Source organism: Panthera onca, chromosome C1 (assembly GCF_046562875.1).
Source record: "Panthera onca isolate mPanOnc1 chromosome C1, mPanOnc1 haplotype 2, whole genome shotgun sequence".
NCBI lineage: Eukaryota > Metazoa > Chordata > Mammalia > Carnivora > Felidae > Panthera > Panthera onca.
This window is the reverse complement of record NC_138346.1, coordinates 204,888,014-204,903,058: the sequence shown is the minus strand read 5'-3', so window position 1 is coordinate 204,903,058 and position 15,045 is coordinate 204,888,014.

Genomic DNA, 15,045 nt, shown 5'->3' with positions numbered 1-15,045 from the left:
CTCCAGCCACAAAGGTGAGTGTGTGCAGAGGTGGGAAATGGGCCGAGTGATCCCTTGACAATCCAGTCATCTCCGCCCTGGGCCTGGGGGCTGCTGTAGGAGGCTAAGCAGCACAGTGGGAAGGGCATGGACTAACTAGACGAATGACCTTGGGCAAGGCCTTCCTAAACTTCTACCAGCATATAGATGCTTTGGAAATGATGTTTGCAACACGTTTAAAGAGCCTGGGGGGAGAGGGCAGAGAAGGGCAAGAAGGAGTACGTCCAACACATCCTTAAGGTAGAGGGCCTGCAATAGAGTGCCGGGGTGCCCAAGACCAAGGTAAGACTCCCCTCTCTGGGCCATACCGTGTAATCCCAGGGCCTCTGTCCCAGACCCAAGTGAATGGGGATTAGGGGGGGACAGGACATCCCAAGTGGAGCAGGGACTGTCGGAGCCCCTCAGCAGCACAGCCGAGGAGTCTTGTCTGAGCACAGGTGGGGGCAGCACCCAGTGAGAACCAGGGAGTTGGAACACGGAGTCTGTAATGATGTCTGGTCTTCCCACCCTGCCTCTGGAGTGCTCCTGTTCATTGTTTCTCTTACCCTCCACACTTACACTCAGGGATGTGTTTGGGTGTAAAGAGAAATGTAGCTTCTGGCTGCCTCTGTGTGAACTTGTCCTAGACCAAAGGGCTTCACCCTTCACTGAGAAATACTCCAGTACCCAAGGCTTCACCTAGAACAGAGGGTCTAGGACATGGGCATAGAAACCAGGTTCAGGGGTGCCTGGCTGGCTTGGTCGGTAGAACACACGACTCTCGACCTCAGGGTTGTGCGTTCGAGCCCCATGTTGGGTGTAGAGATTACTTAAAAATAAAACCTTTAAAAACCCACAACGAGGTTTATTTCTTCTTGTGAACGTTCTTTAGGCTTTATTCTTGTGCCCCGGTGCCATCTTCTGCCCTGTCAGTCAGTGCGTGCCCACTAAGACACCTGCATCTGTTTGCACACTTATCGCACCAGACGGTGCACTCAAGTGCTCGGTAGATGCCGCTTGTCTGGCTTGCCCTCGTGCCCCTCAGGGAGAAACCCCCTCCCACATCTCCCCCCTGCCAGCGAGGCTGTTCCCCAGGCCACCTGAGGGCTGGTCTATCAGAACATCCTCCTTCCTTTGTCCTCCGAGGAGAGATTAGCAGAAGGCTCAGAGCAGCTATCCAGGCCCAGAGCTCCCCAGCTGCTCTGATCAAACACCACTCCTGCCACTCTTCTCGCACTGGTTCCCCCAGCGTAGGCCAGAAACAGCTGATCAAACACATCAGGACAAGGTCAGTCCAGGGACCCATAGCCCCCTCCAGGGAAGATTTCATAGACCTGCCATCAGGAGGGTCTGATAAAAACGGGCAGGGGGTGGGAAGAGGGCCCACGGGGCTGGCGCACGACCGAACAGCTTTTCATTCCTTTTAAGGTCGGAACCTCTGTGGTCGACACAGGGTCCAGACCAAAGCCAGCACCTGCAGAGAGGCCGGGGCTGGAGCTGCCTGTGAGCCCAGGGAGTGTAGGTAAGACGGGGAACAGGGCGGCTGTGCACACGCACGCGATGGGCTGAGACGTGTCAGGCAGGAGCGAGGGTGGGTTTGGGAGTATGGGGTTATCAGGTTGTCACAGGGTGACTTAAGATCCTCCCTCACTAAAACGTGACCCCTTCAAGGGCAAGAACCGTACATCATCGTTTCTGTTAACACACACAGACGCACACGTGCACACAGTTAACCAGGCACCTCTGGTGTCTGATGGCAAAAGGTCTGTTCTCCCTGGAGTTCTGGGCTCTCTGAGGTCCTGTTGTGGCCTCCGTCCCACGCCAGATGCTGTAGAGGTCGGGTCGTGCTAGGGACCGATAGTCATGTTGCCCAAACAAAGATTATGAGAAACGAGGACCAAAAGCATCCATGCCGGTCCACACCTAAAGTACCTATAAATGCTGTGTTTGTCTCTCTCTCTCTCTCTCTCTCTGTTTTCTTTTACATAGGAGTGGTTAATATTTTTTTGAAATATTCTCCTAATATTCCCTGTTAAGTGCTTACTGTATGTAAGCGCTTGGGACACAGAGCTTTGTGTAATTTTACTTCCCTGGCACTGTGACGTCACTGCTGTTATCCCGTGTTACAGGTGAGGAAACCAACACCAGAGAAGTCACTTAATGAGTGACAGAGCTGGTGAGCAGGGGTTCGAACACAGGCGCTCTGACTCCAGAGCTTTTTCTTACGTGGACGCTATATCCAAGCATTTCTCGCCTGGGACGCCTGGCTGGCTCCGTCGGCAGAGCGTGTGACTCTTGATCCTCAGGGTTGTGAGTTCGAGCCCCACGTTGGGTGTAGAGATTACTTCAAAATAAAACCTTTAAAAAAAAAGGAAATTGCCAAGCATTTCTTGCTTAATACCTAGTCGGCCAGAAAATATCTAGTCAGCTATACTACCAGTCCCTGACAGCCCGGCCTGCCGTACCCGGACTGTTGTCAGAGGGCCTAGCAAGGCTCCCTGCCTGCTGTCTCCTTTCCCTTCCCTTCCCCCCGTCCCTCCCGAGATGGCCAGTCAGGCCTAAACCTCTGCTTTTATCCGCTAGAAATGTGGTGTCATGCCCTTTGCCTTGGCTTTGGGACTAGCTGGTCTGTGGCCAAGGGCCCACCCCGGCTTCACCAGCCCTCAGTCAATACTTGCCACCTCAGTCCAGGCTCACTCCAGTCCCTGGAGCGTGGAAGGACAGTCACCTGACCAGCCTGAGCCCCGCAGGAGCAGCAGAGGCCTACACAGCCTGGCACAGGTATGCGAGGGTGGTTCCTGGACCCACACAGCTCCGGGAAGCATGTTGGCCTCTCTGACTTCCCCACCTCTCCCCTAATCCTGGGCTCCTAAAAGATAAATGTTTTCCAGAACAGCAGCCAAAGTTATTGGAAAGTATTTCATTAGAACACTATATGAAATGTGGTTCAGAGCCACCCTTCCGAGCTATTCAGATCTAAATTCAATACCCTGCTGTGTCGCTTGTTAGATGTGTGACCCTGGGTATTAGCTTCTCTTTACCTTGATTCTTCTTTCTTTTCTTTTTTTTTTTTTTTTTTTGTCTGTAAATGGAGGTAATAAAAACTCTTAGGGTAATTGTGGAGATTAAAGGTAACACATATAACGCTTTGGTATAGGTTATTGCATGTAGAAAGTGCTCAATAAAAAAATACCACTCATGGGGCGCCCAGGTGGCTTAGTCAGTTAAACATCCATCCGACTCTTGATTTCAGCTCAGGTTGTGATCTCATGGTTCATGAATTCGAGCCCCACAGCAGCGCAGAGCCTACTTGAGATTCTTTCTCTCCCTCTCTCTCTGCCTGCTTCTCTCTCTCTCTCTCTCTCTCTCTCTCTCTCTTTCTCAAAGATAAATAAACTTAAAAAAAAAAAAATGCCACTCATGCTAACAGGGGCCCCAGAGCTCTGGAGTGGTCCCTGCCCCGATGCAGAGACCCCACTGGTACTTCTGAAGCTCGGGCAAGGTGGGCTTCTGGGTGGGGGAGGAAGAGGGAAAAGAGGGCAAGCTGGACAGAGTGTCCGGAAGGCAGGGCCTCCTCAGCCGCCTCTCTCTGCCCCATTCCCCTGGAGTCGTGCATGGCCGGGGCTCAGGAAACACCTGAGTGACTAGGTGAGCAGCAAAACCAGAAGCAGAGCTGGGGTCTGGATGCCCGGGAGCCACGCTCCTGCTGCTGCTTCCTGCTGCACCGCTGAGCCGCCTGGAGCTACAGCCTGCAGCCCAGGGGTGTGCCACCAACCGCAGGCTGACTTCTCAGCTCGGAGCACACCCCGAGGTCCTGGCCCTGTGGCCTCTTGTTCTGGCATCAGCAGAACAGGCTGTCTCGGTCCGTTTGGTGCCTCCAGGTCTGTCCCCTGCGGGCGTGCCGGCTTGGAGCAGTGGGAGGGCTCCCGGCCGGTGGAGCGGGACTCAGGCAGGCGGAGCGCAGCGAGGAGACCGGGTGGCAAACGCCCGGCCCGGCGTGGCCTCCCTAGTGTTTGGCCTCCCTGCACGGGTAACAGCAGGCCCATAAGGCCCTACTCTTCGTGGCGCTCTGCCGTCCTCGGGTCGTTATCCGGCCTCACAGCAACACGGAAGGTTAAGTCTCTTCGTCATTACTCCTTTTGCAGCGAAGGAGCTCAGCCGCGGCCTCCTCTCTGGGCTCCGGCGTCCTCGGCTGGTCAGAGGTGGAGTTGCCGTCCAGGTGTCTGGCACCAGACGTGGGCTTTTCCCACTCCACTGGGCTGCTGTCCCTTTTGTCACCGTGGCCCCCATACTTCAGAGCATTTTGAATCATTTGCTTGCTTGGCTCTGGCAGCAGTGCTCTGGGGCTAAAAGAGCATGAATTGTTATTTTGCAAATGAGGAAATTGAGGCTCCGGGAGGCGACCTCACCTGGTCACCCAGTAAGTCCGCAGCAAGACGGCAATCCGAGCAGCCCGACCCAGCATTACCTGCACTTTGCAGGGAAAGGCACTGCTCAGCCCTCGCGGCCGGGGCGGGCTGAGCACTTCCATTCGTTGCCCTCTGCCTTGGGCCGGTCCGTGTGCGCATCGTCCCCAGCGCAGACATCGCATCCTGTTCGGGTCACCAGATGAGCCCTGCCCGGTAGGATTCCCTGTGATGAGGGAAACGGTCTGTTCTGCACTGCCTGGTGTGGGAGTCATTGGTCAGATGTGGCTTTGACCCCCTGAGATGTGGCTAGTGTGACCGAGAAACCGAATTTTTTATTTTAATTTATTTCTTAAAAATATTTATTTATTTTGAGAGGGAGAAAGAGCACGTGCCTGTGAGCAGGGGAGGGGCAGAGAGAGAATCCCAAGCAGGCTCCATGCGGGGGGGGGGGGGGGGGGGGCTCGATCTCACAACAAACGGTGAGATCACGATCTGAGCTGAAATCAGGAGTCTGACGCTTAACTGACTGAGCCACCCCGGCGCCCCTACATTTTAAATAGTTGTATGTGGCTAGTGGCTGTCGTGCTCAGTGAGAGACATTCAGGAAGCGGCTAAACCCAAATTCAAGCCCAAGTCTGTCAGTCCCCAAAGCCTGTGACATTTCCACTGGTGCCCAGTGCCAGGAGGGACAGGCACTTGAGCGGTGGACAGTGTCAGCGAGGTCAGGAGTGCCTCCTTTTGTTCACTAAGGGTGTCCCTCGCCATATGCGCCTAAGGCTCGCACCATCCCCGTTCTGTCCCCTCCTCCTCCGTCATTCGAGTCAGTGTCGATACCAGGGGCTCTCCCTGCCCCGTCGGGGATGCTGATTCTCTAGTGACATTACTTTTAGCCCATTTTGCAGGTGGGTACATTGGAGCTCAACAGGGTGGAGGAATTTGAGGTCAGCCAGCTTTTGCCAGAAGGGTCACCCTGGTGTAAACACAAAGTCCAGACCAGAGCTAAACAAATGAGAAGTTGCCACAGGGGCAGCCAGGAAGCCCTCTGCCTACCCCATCTTTGAGAGGACACGGTCACACTGAGCGTGCTGCCCCGGGCACCAGCCGATGTCCACATAGAGTGAGCTGTGGGGGCCAGGCACACTCTCGGAGGCCAGGCTCACCTTCCTGTGTCGGTGGCATTGTGTCGGCTATCGTAGTAGAAGGTACTTGCCTCAAACATTTAAAAAAATTTTTTTATTTGATGTTTATTTTTGAGAGAGACAGAGTGTGAGTTGGGGAAGGGGCAGAGAGAGGGCTTCACAGAATCTGAAGCAGGTTCCAGGCTCTGAGCTGGCAGCACAGAACCCCCCATGGGGCTCAAATTCAGAAACCGCAAGATCATGACCTGAGCTGAAGTTGGACGCTTAACTGACTGAGCCACCCAGGTGCCCCTCAATTAAACGGTTTTTTAAAGCATACTATAAACTTACACGTGACTTTTGTTTATCTTGGAGCTAACAAGATTTGTGGCAACGTGTCAGCACGTATGTAGAACAGAAGTCCTAGGAAAACTGGATGCATCGTCACCCACGAGCCGCAGGCCCCACCCCGGCGACTGGACCAGAGGGCCTCTAAGGGCCCCTGTCTAGCAGTCTGTGGTTCCTTGCACAGCTCTGGTAGTGGGGCAGTCCGGGTTCCGGGCATCGCTCTGCAACCTGCACCTGTGCGACTTCTCCCTGGGCCTCGGTTTCCTCATCCGTGCTGGTGCTGCCCCTGCAGTGTTGTGAGCACCGAGCCCGGCCTGGGGCAAGCATGCAGCGAAGTACCTCATAACCACTCGTGGGGAACAGATGTGGGAGGAACTCCTGTCCTCAACGGGAGGGGAAACCTGTCCTCTTTGGGCCAAAATGCTGGCACAGGTGCTGAGAGTGGCACCAGTGGGAGCCTCCTGTGGCAGCTTCCGTCCAGGGCAGCCCTGCCTCCCCTCACCTCAGGGAGGGCTGGGGCCTTGGAGACCGTGCCCCCCAGGAGCTGGCAGGGACGGGCGACAAAACCATCTAGGCCTAGGAAGAGGGAAGCTTTCCAGAGCTGGGGAGAGGCGCTGCCCCAGGAGGAGAGTGGGACACAGGGACAGTGGCCAAGCCATCCCTCGAGCCCTGGTCTGAAGCCAGCCCAGAGCTCAGGGACTGAGAGTCAGACGGTCACATGCCAACCCGAGTGCTCTGGCTTTGGGCAGGCCATGTAGCCTCTCTGAGCCCTATTTTCCTTGCCTGTGAAATGGGGAGGGTACCAGTACTTGTCCGTCCCTCGGGATTATGAAGTAATACCCATGAAGACCCCCGTGCGGTGCCGGCAGAGAAGGGACTCGGTAGGTGGCTGCGATTAGCTCCCCTGGGCCTGAGCCTGGAAAGGGCAGTGGTTGCAGGAGACTCTGCTTTGTCGTGTGGACTCTGGTGCCCACAGGGCAATGGCGAGGAGGGCGTCCACGCGAGGTGTTCGGCCCTGACCTTGCAGACGTCGTGGCCCTGGCACTAACAGGGGGAGTCTGGGCCCAAGGCCCAGAGTCTTGCAGGGTAGGCCAGCCTGGCCAGGTGAAGAAGCCCGGAACCCTACGTTTGTGGGGGCGTCCTCACCCCGCCACTCAGCAGGCCCGAGGAGCTAGGATTCCCTGGGTACCGTGGGCTGCCCCCTATTTCCTGGCCAGAAGCCTCCCCATGAGCCTTTCCAGGAGCTCAGGTCCAGGCTGCCAGGGGGCAGGGGGAGGTGACGGGGCTTCAGGGTCCCCCGTGTGGGGCCACGTGTACCCCCAGCCAAGCACACATACACAGGGCCAGACTTACCTCCTGGCCGCCCTCTTCCCCACCCCCACCCGCGTCCTCTGCCAGATCTTCCCACCCTCCATGTCCCCGTCCTTCAAGGCCCATCCCAAATATCCCCCACTCCACAAAGTTGCCCCCGGTCACACCAGCCACGGTGCCTTCTGGACTCATCTGATACCTTCTGCAGCCCACGATTCTGAGCATGTGGTAATCTCTGTTCATTTTTTTCATTGCCTTTTGTGTGTGTGCTAAAGTACAGCAAAAGAATTTACCATTTTAGCCATTTTTCAGGGCAAAATCCCACGGCATTGAGTACATTCACGTTGTTGCGCAACTGCCACCACCATCCATTTCCAGAACATTCTCAGCACTTTATACTGAGACTACCCGCTAGACATTTTCAGCACCCCCCAAAGAAGCCCCAAGTCTGCTAGCTTCACTCCCAGCCCCCCTCCTCCCAGGCCCCGGACACCTCTCTGCGCCTCCTGTCTATGAATTAGTCTGTTTCTCACAGAAATGGATTGTACAGTATCGGTCTGTGTTCGTGTCTTAACCCTCCACAGAGCCCTGGGCCTCTATTGAGTGATCGAGTAAAAAGAGCAGGTAAAGAGGCCAAAGAACAAAGATCATGCCATGCCAGAGGCTTCCTGAGACAGGCATGGCCCCTCCACGCTGCTCTCCCATCCCTAAGCCAGAATACCTACCTTCCTTCCTTCCTTCCTTCCTTCCTTCCTTCCTTCCTTCCGTCCTTCCTTCAACAGGCATCAGTTGAGCACTTACTAAGGGCTAGACAGTGTTCTAAGTGCTACAGACACCACAGTGAGCAAAAGAGAATGAAACCCCTGCTCTCATGGAGCTCATATTTTAGTATGGGAGACAGACAATAATTGAAGTATATAGTATGCTAAATAATGCTAAGCGTCAAGGAGAGTGTTGGCAACATCAGGCAAATGTAGTTTTAGAGAGGAAGGCCAGGAAAAGCCACCTCACTTAGCGAGTGTCTTCAGGAAAGATCTGATGGCTTTGAGGGATTGGCTGTGTGTCTGGGGGAGACACCCCACCCCCCAGCAGGGCCAGTGCAAGGGCCCTGAGGCAGGAGTACACGTGGCCTGTCTGAGGAGTATGGAGGAGGCGATGTGGCTAGAGCAGGGTGGGCAAGGGCAGGAGAGGAGTAGTGGGAGATAAAGCTAGAAAAGTAATTGGGGTCTGGAGTATGTAGGACGTTCTGGGTGATGTCAAGGATCTGGTTGGTGGTGGCTTTGGGTGCGGTGCTGCGGTTGTGGGTAGAGAGTAAGTATGGGGAGAAGGGTGAGTGCTGGGAGATTGCTTTGGGGCTGTTGCCATATCTCATCACAGCAGAGTTGCTCGAAACTTGAAAATGAAAATGAGGCTAGGACCTAAGTAAGTTTCTGAGCGGCTTGTCAGCCAGGCAAGGGGAGATACGGCAGCCTGACCAGGGTGGTGGTGGAGAGGGGTCAGATGCTGACAGCAGAGCCAGTGGAATCTGCTGATGGACCGGACGTGGGGTCTCAGGGGAAAAGAGAGACCCCCCCCCCCCCCGCCCCAAAGGGTGACTCACGAGATTTCTGTGTGCTGCGATGGGGAGAACCACGAGAAGGCAGGTCCCAGAGGGAAGACGGCGGGTTGACTTTGAGGCATGCTCGGTCTGAGGTGTCTGTGAAATGCCCGAGTAGAGATGGAAAGGAGGCAGGGGAAGCAAGAGTCTGCAGTCAGGGGAGTTAGAGGTCACTCTGTCCGGCATTCCTATTTTGTTTCTGGAGGCCTACCTGGCACCTGACATCACCAGAGCTTTCCAGAGGCCTGGGCTGCAGCTGGGACTCACCTCCTCAGTGAGGGGAGGAGACTGGGCATCAGTCTGACCTTCCTTTGTCCGTCAGTCTGTCCATCCATTCATCCACCCACCATGCCCTGCACATCTTGGTCCCATTGATGACCTAAGAACGAGTCCCCTCAACAGACTCACAAGCTGGTTACAAACTCTCACCCCCGGGCCTCCACATTCCTTCTTTGGCGTCTGTCTCTCCATCGGTAAAATTAGCTTGGACCGGACAACCTTCAAGAGACTCACCAACTCAGACCTCCCAGTACCCCAGCGAGGCCGGCTTGCCCTTGCCCTCCTCTGAGCTGGGCCCCCATGGCTCAGGCGGAGCTCCCTGCTCCCGGAATACCCATCGGAACAGCAAATGCACCCTGACATTCATTTTGCCCTCTTCATGTTTCACCCGGAAGTGATTAAGTGTTGAAGCAATCCAGTCAACCTAGCCAGGGTGGCTTACCGTCCACAGAACTCACAGGTGACTTGAGTTAAAGCTTGCATGCTTGAGAGGGCTGGCAGTTGACTGTGGGAGGGTGACAAAATCATACTCTCTACATAGACAGTGCAGACACGTGTAGAGTACACACAGGCATGCAGTGTATCTGTAGTATTTGATTCCATAGGAGTGGAGATTAGGGGAGAAAATGTCTTACAAGGCTCCTTGGGGAACAATACTGAATAGAAGAGTAAGAAACACCAGGTTAAGGGAGGGAGGGAGGGTCGGGGCTTAGAGCACACACTCATTTGACCACACAATAATAGAGGGCTCAGTTCGGTGCTGGGGACAGAGGTGACCAAGCAAAAGGACACTGCCCTTAAGCCCACAATCTAGTAAGGGGCAGACAGAGAAAATAGGCAATCGTCATACCCGATGACAAGGGCCATGCCAGGGGCAGGGGGTGGAGGTAGGGCCCTAGCATCAGGAAGGTTCCAGAGACTAGGCCAAACGGGACTTCAGCAGGTGGATAAGACAGTTCTGGGCAAGGCCAGCCCATCAGATCCTGTCTAGGGGCAGAGAATGCAGACGCCTACGTAGAGTGATTCCTTTGGGTAGGTGGGGTGCGGAATGGGTTTAGGGGAGACTGAGAAGATCTTTCTGCCATGTCCTCAGCTTAGAATAACGCTGTGCTACTGGCTGATGCTTGGAAGCCCCATTAGAGCTTCATCCCTCAACTCGAGATATTGCTTTGGATGACACCTGACAGCTTTCCCGTGGGTGGCCCTGGCTGTCCATCCAAGAGCCACAATCTCTAACTGTCCTTGGGGCCACCTCCAAGTGGAGGCCACACTGAGGAGGTGGGATGGGGGGCAGCCGGAGGAGGCCCTGGAGACCCCAAGCCAGAAAAGGGAAGGCCCAAGGGGCCCTAAAGCTGTCTTCACAGACCTTTCAACTGTCAGAGGGATCCGACTTCGCGGTGCCCTGGCTCCACCCGCAACAGCACCCGAGAGAAAGTCCTGGAGGCTCAGTCAGCCAGGCGGGGCCCTCGGAGACCTGGCCTCTGCCGGCCTCCCCTCTCTGCTGGCCTCCCCAGCCTCCATCACTCACCGTTCCCTCGTTTGTCACTCTCTGGTTATCAAACTGCCAATGGCCCCTGCGACCCACTCTGCCCAGCCCCACCCCTGGGGCAAGAAGGAGGAGTCCCTCCCTGCTCCCCGAACCCGGGTCAGAATGCCCATCTGTCCTCTGTGGTTCGGCTGAACCTTCTCCTTTCCCTGTTCCTGGGACCCTCAGCTGTCGCCCAGCCTGCTCGGCATCAGTGGGTGGAATGAGAGCCTCAGGGCCCCTCGCCAGGAGCCAGTGCAGCCTTGCGGGTGTCCCCCATTATCCAGGTGAAGAAACCGGGTCTTGGAGAAGTAAAGGAACTTGCCCAGAATCACGCAGCTGCTGGGAGGTGGGGCAGGGACTGTCACAGCCTCTTGGCTGTGCTGGGAGAGCCCTCCTGGGGGATGGGGCGGGGGGCCAGGGAGGTGGGGGGTTGTGAGGTCAGCGGCCTTTGTAGACCTCTCCAACACCGGGATTCTCAGATCGTGTTGATAGGAACAACAGCTCGGAGGCCTCCTTCCCGAGAGCCGTCCCTGTCCACGCTGCCGAGATCAGCCCCACGCCACCATCCACCTTCCACCCGCCTTTGGTGTTTCACAGCACTTACCACGATCGAAACTTTGATCAAGTACCCACTGGCCTCTCTCCTCACCTGCATCATAAGCACCGCAGGGGCGGGGACCTGCCTTGTTCGCTGTGGGATCCCCAGGGCCCCGGAGAATGCAGGTGCCCCACCATTGTTCCCATGTGTCGGCAGGGGCTGAGCACCACCCGGCTGTCATCCGTGCATCCTCCCAGCGATCCTTTGAGGTAGGAGTCAGACACTTTCCAGATGAAGAATTGGGGCCCCAGAGAGGTTAAGTGGCTGGCTCAGGGTCATGGATAATGGCAGAGCCGGTGGCCAGGTTTGTCCGATTCCAAAGCCTGCACTCTTAGACACCAGGCCACAAACGAGAAAGCTGGCACCCAGAGAGGCTAATGGTGTGGCCCGAGGTCACCCAGCCGGCTTCGGTCTGGGACGCTGGCTTTGTTCTTCACATAGCCCTCTGCTGGGTCCCCTGAGGGTGTTAGTCGAGGGACGGGTCATGTTTTCAGGGCGCCCCTGCTGCCTTTTATTAAGCAGGTAAAGACTACAGCCTTCATAATTGCTCATAGGTCAGCTTTTCCTTTTTCCCGCTTTTTAAGCGAGGACACTCCTTCAGTGGTGAAAGTGGCATCGTCGCTTCTCTGGCCTCCATCCTTGGGGAGGGCCCGGACCCCAGGTAGGGACCCTGCGACTGCCCAGCAGGCGCCTGTCCAAGCTCCTCACCCTCCTTGCCGGTGTTGGAACGGTCAAGAACTATGCCGACGAACTGATGGTCTGTCGATGCCAGAGGAGACCAGTGTTTGTCTCCCCAGCTCTGCCCCTGAGACCTAAGCATGAATCTTCCAGATGCCCCTTTTCGGCTGTGTGACCTGGAGCAAGTCCTTTTCCTTCCGGGCCTCAGTCTCCCCGTTAATAAAACAGAGGTTCAGAGTCTTGGATGTCTAGACGTTCTAGAACAGTGCAGTCCCATAGAAAGATAATATGAGCCACGTAGACTTTTAAATTTTCTAATAGCCACATTAAAAGAGAGAAACAGGTCCGATTCTGTGTCTCCCTCTCTCTGACCCTCCCCCATTCATGCTTTGCTCTCTCTGTCTCAAAAATAAAATAAACGTTAAAAAAAATTTAAAAAAAAAAAAAGAGAGAGAGAAACAGGTTAGGGGTGCCTGGGTGGTCAGTTAAGCATCCCACTTCAGCTCAGGTCATGATCTCATGGTTTGTGAGTTCGAGCCCCGTGTCGGGCTCTGTGCTGACAGCTCAGAGCCTGGAATGAGCTTCAGATTCTGTGTCTCCCTCGCTCTCTCTCTGCCCCTCCCCCACTGGCGCTCTGTCTCTCTCTGCCTCTCAAAAATAAGTTTAAAATGTTAAAAAAATTTTTTAGAGAAACAGCTGAGACTAATATATTTTACTTAACCAATGCATCCAAACTATTTTCATTTTAACATGTAACCGATACAAAAATACTCATGAGATAGTTTATATTTTTTTCATAATAAGTGATCTCAATTCAGGCCACCTACATTCTAAGTGCTCAATAGCCACACGCGGCCAGAGGCTGTTTAGCACAGTGGTTTGGACAGTGCCGGGCTGGAATTCCCATCTGGTCCTGCGCCCGAGCTTTCCCTCCTAGACACCCAGGAGCACTCTGGTGCCCTCGGGGACTGTGGGCTGCCTCTCCCTCGTAGTCCCCACCCTGGACTGCAGCCGCAGGGGCTCCGAGGCTGGTGGAGACCTGTGCAGCTGCCTGGAAGCTTGGAAGGAGAAGGTGGAGGGGCGCTGCCTTCCTCTTCCCCCAGGAGGAGCGACGTCACGGGGAAAGTAGACCTCGGAACCCAGGGTCCCTGTGCTTGGATGGGTGTCCCCTCGGCTGAGAATCATCTGAGCCAGCGCTGGACCCTTTGCTTGATTATCTGATCTCACCACCCAAGGACCCCACGGGACGTGTGCTGTTCTCTCCTGGGTTTCCGCAGAGGAGGAACCTGCAGTTCAGAGAGATGGACTGACCTTTCCCTTGCTTCCAGATCCCTCTTTCATTCTGTGCCTCCCTTTCCTCTCTCCTTCCCAGTGCTGTGTGTGTGTGTGTGTGTGTATGTGTGTGTTGGGGGCGGTGGTGAGTGTGTGCCCACGTGTGTATGTGCACACGTGTGTCCGTGTGGGCGGCGCACACGTGTCGGGGAGGGCTCCGTGGGAAATGAGCCCCATCCGGCCCACAGCCTTAGGATAGGGCCCCAAAGGTCCACGTTGCAGGGCCCGGGTGCAGGTGGAAGGCAGTTCTGCGTGGCCTCAGTGGGAGCGCCCCTCACCCCTGGAACAGCCCCACCAGCTAGGATGGGAGGGGCTTCTGGGGGGGGTGCTGGGGGACAGACTCACTGCCCCCCACCCTGTCTAGATACCCCTGCAACCCCTGTGGGCCTGGCACTGAGCTCGCTTAGCAAATGGGGGTTGGCCGAGGGCATCTTTCGCAGGGTCTCCTCACCACCCCCATCCTTCTCAGCTTGCCCCTCTCCCTCCTCCCTTCCCTGTCTTTCCCTGCCCTCTGCTGTCTTCCTGTGTCCCCATCTCCACCTCCGTGCTCGGGCTCCTCCACCTCTCCTCCGCTGTCGGTCTGGTCTCTCTTGCTCCCTCAGTCCGGATGTTGGCCATCAGTTGGTCTTCCTCCCCCCTTTCTCTTGCCTCTTCCCCTCTGGGTTTCATCTCCCCGCCTCCCCCCTCTGTTGTTCTCCGAGGCCCTCCTCCCCCCCAGGCCCCCCAACCTCCCCCACTTTGGACTCCCTTTCTCTCCTCCGAAGCCTCCTGCTTCTCTGTGCTCCCGTCTCTGCTCTCGGGTCCCCTCCCTCGCCCGCCCTCTCCCTGTCACTCGCGTGTGCCTCCCCTCCCTGAGCTCCAGTGGGGCCCCAGCTCCTCTCAGCCTGCTGTCTCTCTCCTCCTCGGGAAGGCAGGCGGCTGCGGCAGCCAGCGGAGGCCCCACTGGATGACAGCCGAGCCAAGCATTCCTCGGAGCTGTCACCGAGGAAATCACACACCCGCGCCTGAAATTCAAATTAGAGTTTTGCTGAAGCTGCTAAAATTCCTCAAATACTCTCTTTGAAGTCCCCTAGCAAGCTGGCCATTGCTGTTAAAATGAGATGGTGGCCAGAGGGTGTGGACGGGGCCACCACGCCAGGGACTGGGAGTGGGCTCCCCACACGCCCCGCCTCCAGTGGTCACCCCCGGGGGCTCCCTCAGAGTACGCTCACTGGGTCAGCCACCAGCCTCACCAGGCCGCCAGCCTCTGCCCACGGGGCGCCAGTGAGCCCCAAGCTGCTGGGAACCAGGAGCTAAGGGTCAGGGAGGAGGCCTGGGCGGAGGGTTGAGGGTGGGCTCCCCACAGACCCCGCTTTGGGGTCCTTGTCTCTCTGCTGCTCCCTGGGTGACCCAGGGAAGGCAACCACCACCCTAGGCCCGCTCTGCAAGCCCAGATGAGAGTTTGTACACACAGGGTGTGAGGGTGAAGTGAGAGGTCACTTGTGTGGCACCTGCACACAGAGTAAGTGGTCACCGTCTCTGTGACGGTAACGGCAGCCCACACGGGTGCTGGCAGTGGTGATCACGGGCACGGCAAATACTTCTGCGTCCGGCATCGTTCTAAGCTGTGTCTATGGTAACTCGGTTCATCCTCAGGACCCCGTGTGGGGAAGCTACTATTGTCCCCATTTTACAGATGAGGACAGGGGGCCAGGGAGGTTAAGTGGCTTGCTCACAGCCCCTCCCCACCCACTGTCTCCACCCCCCACCCCCCCGCCCTCTACACACTCTACAGCGTGCCCTACCCCGGGGTCCAGACTTCTGTCCTGAGCCTGCCCCTTGCCAACTGC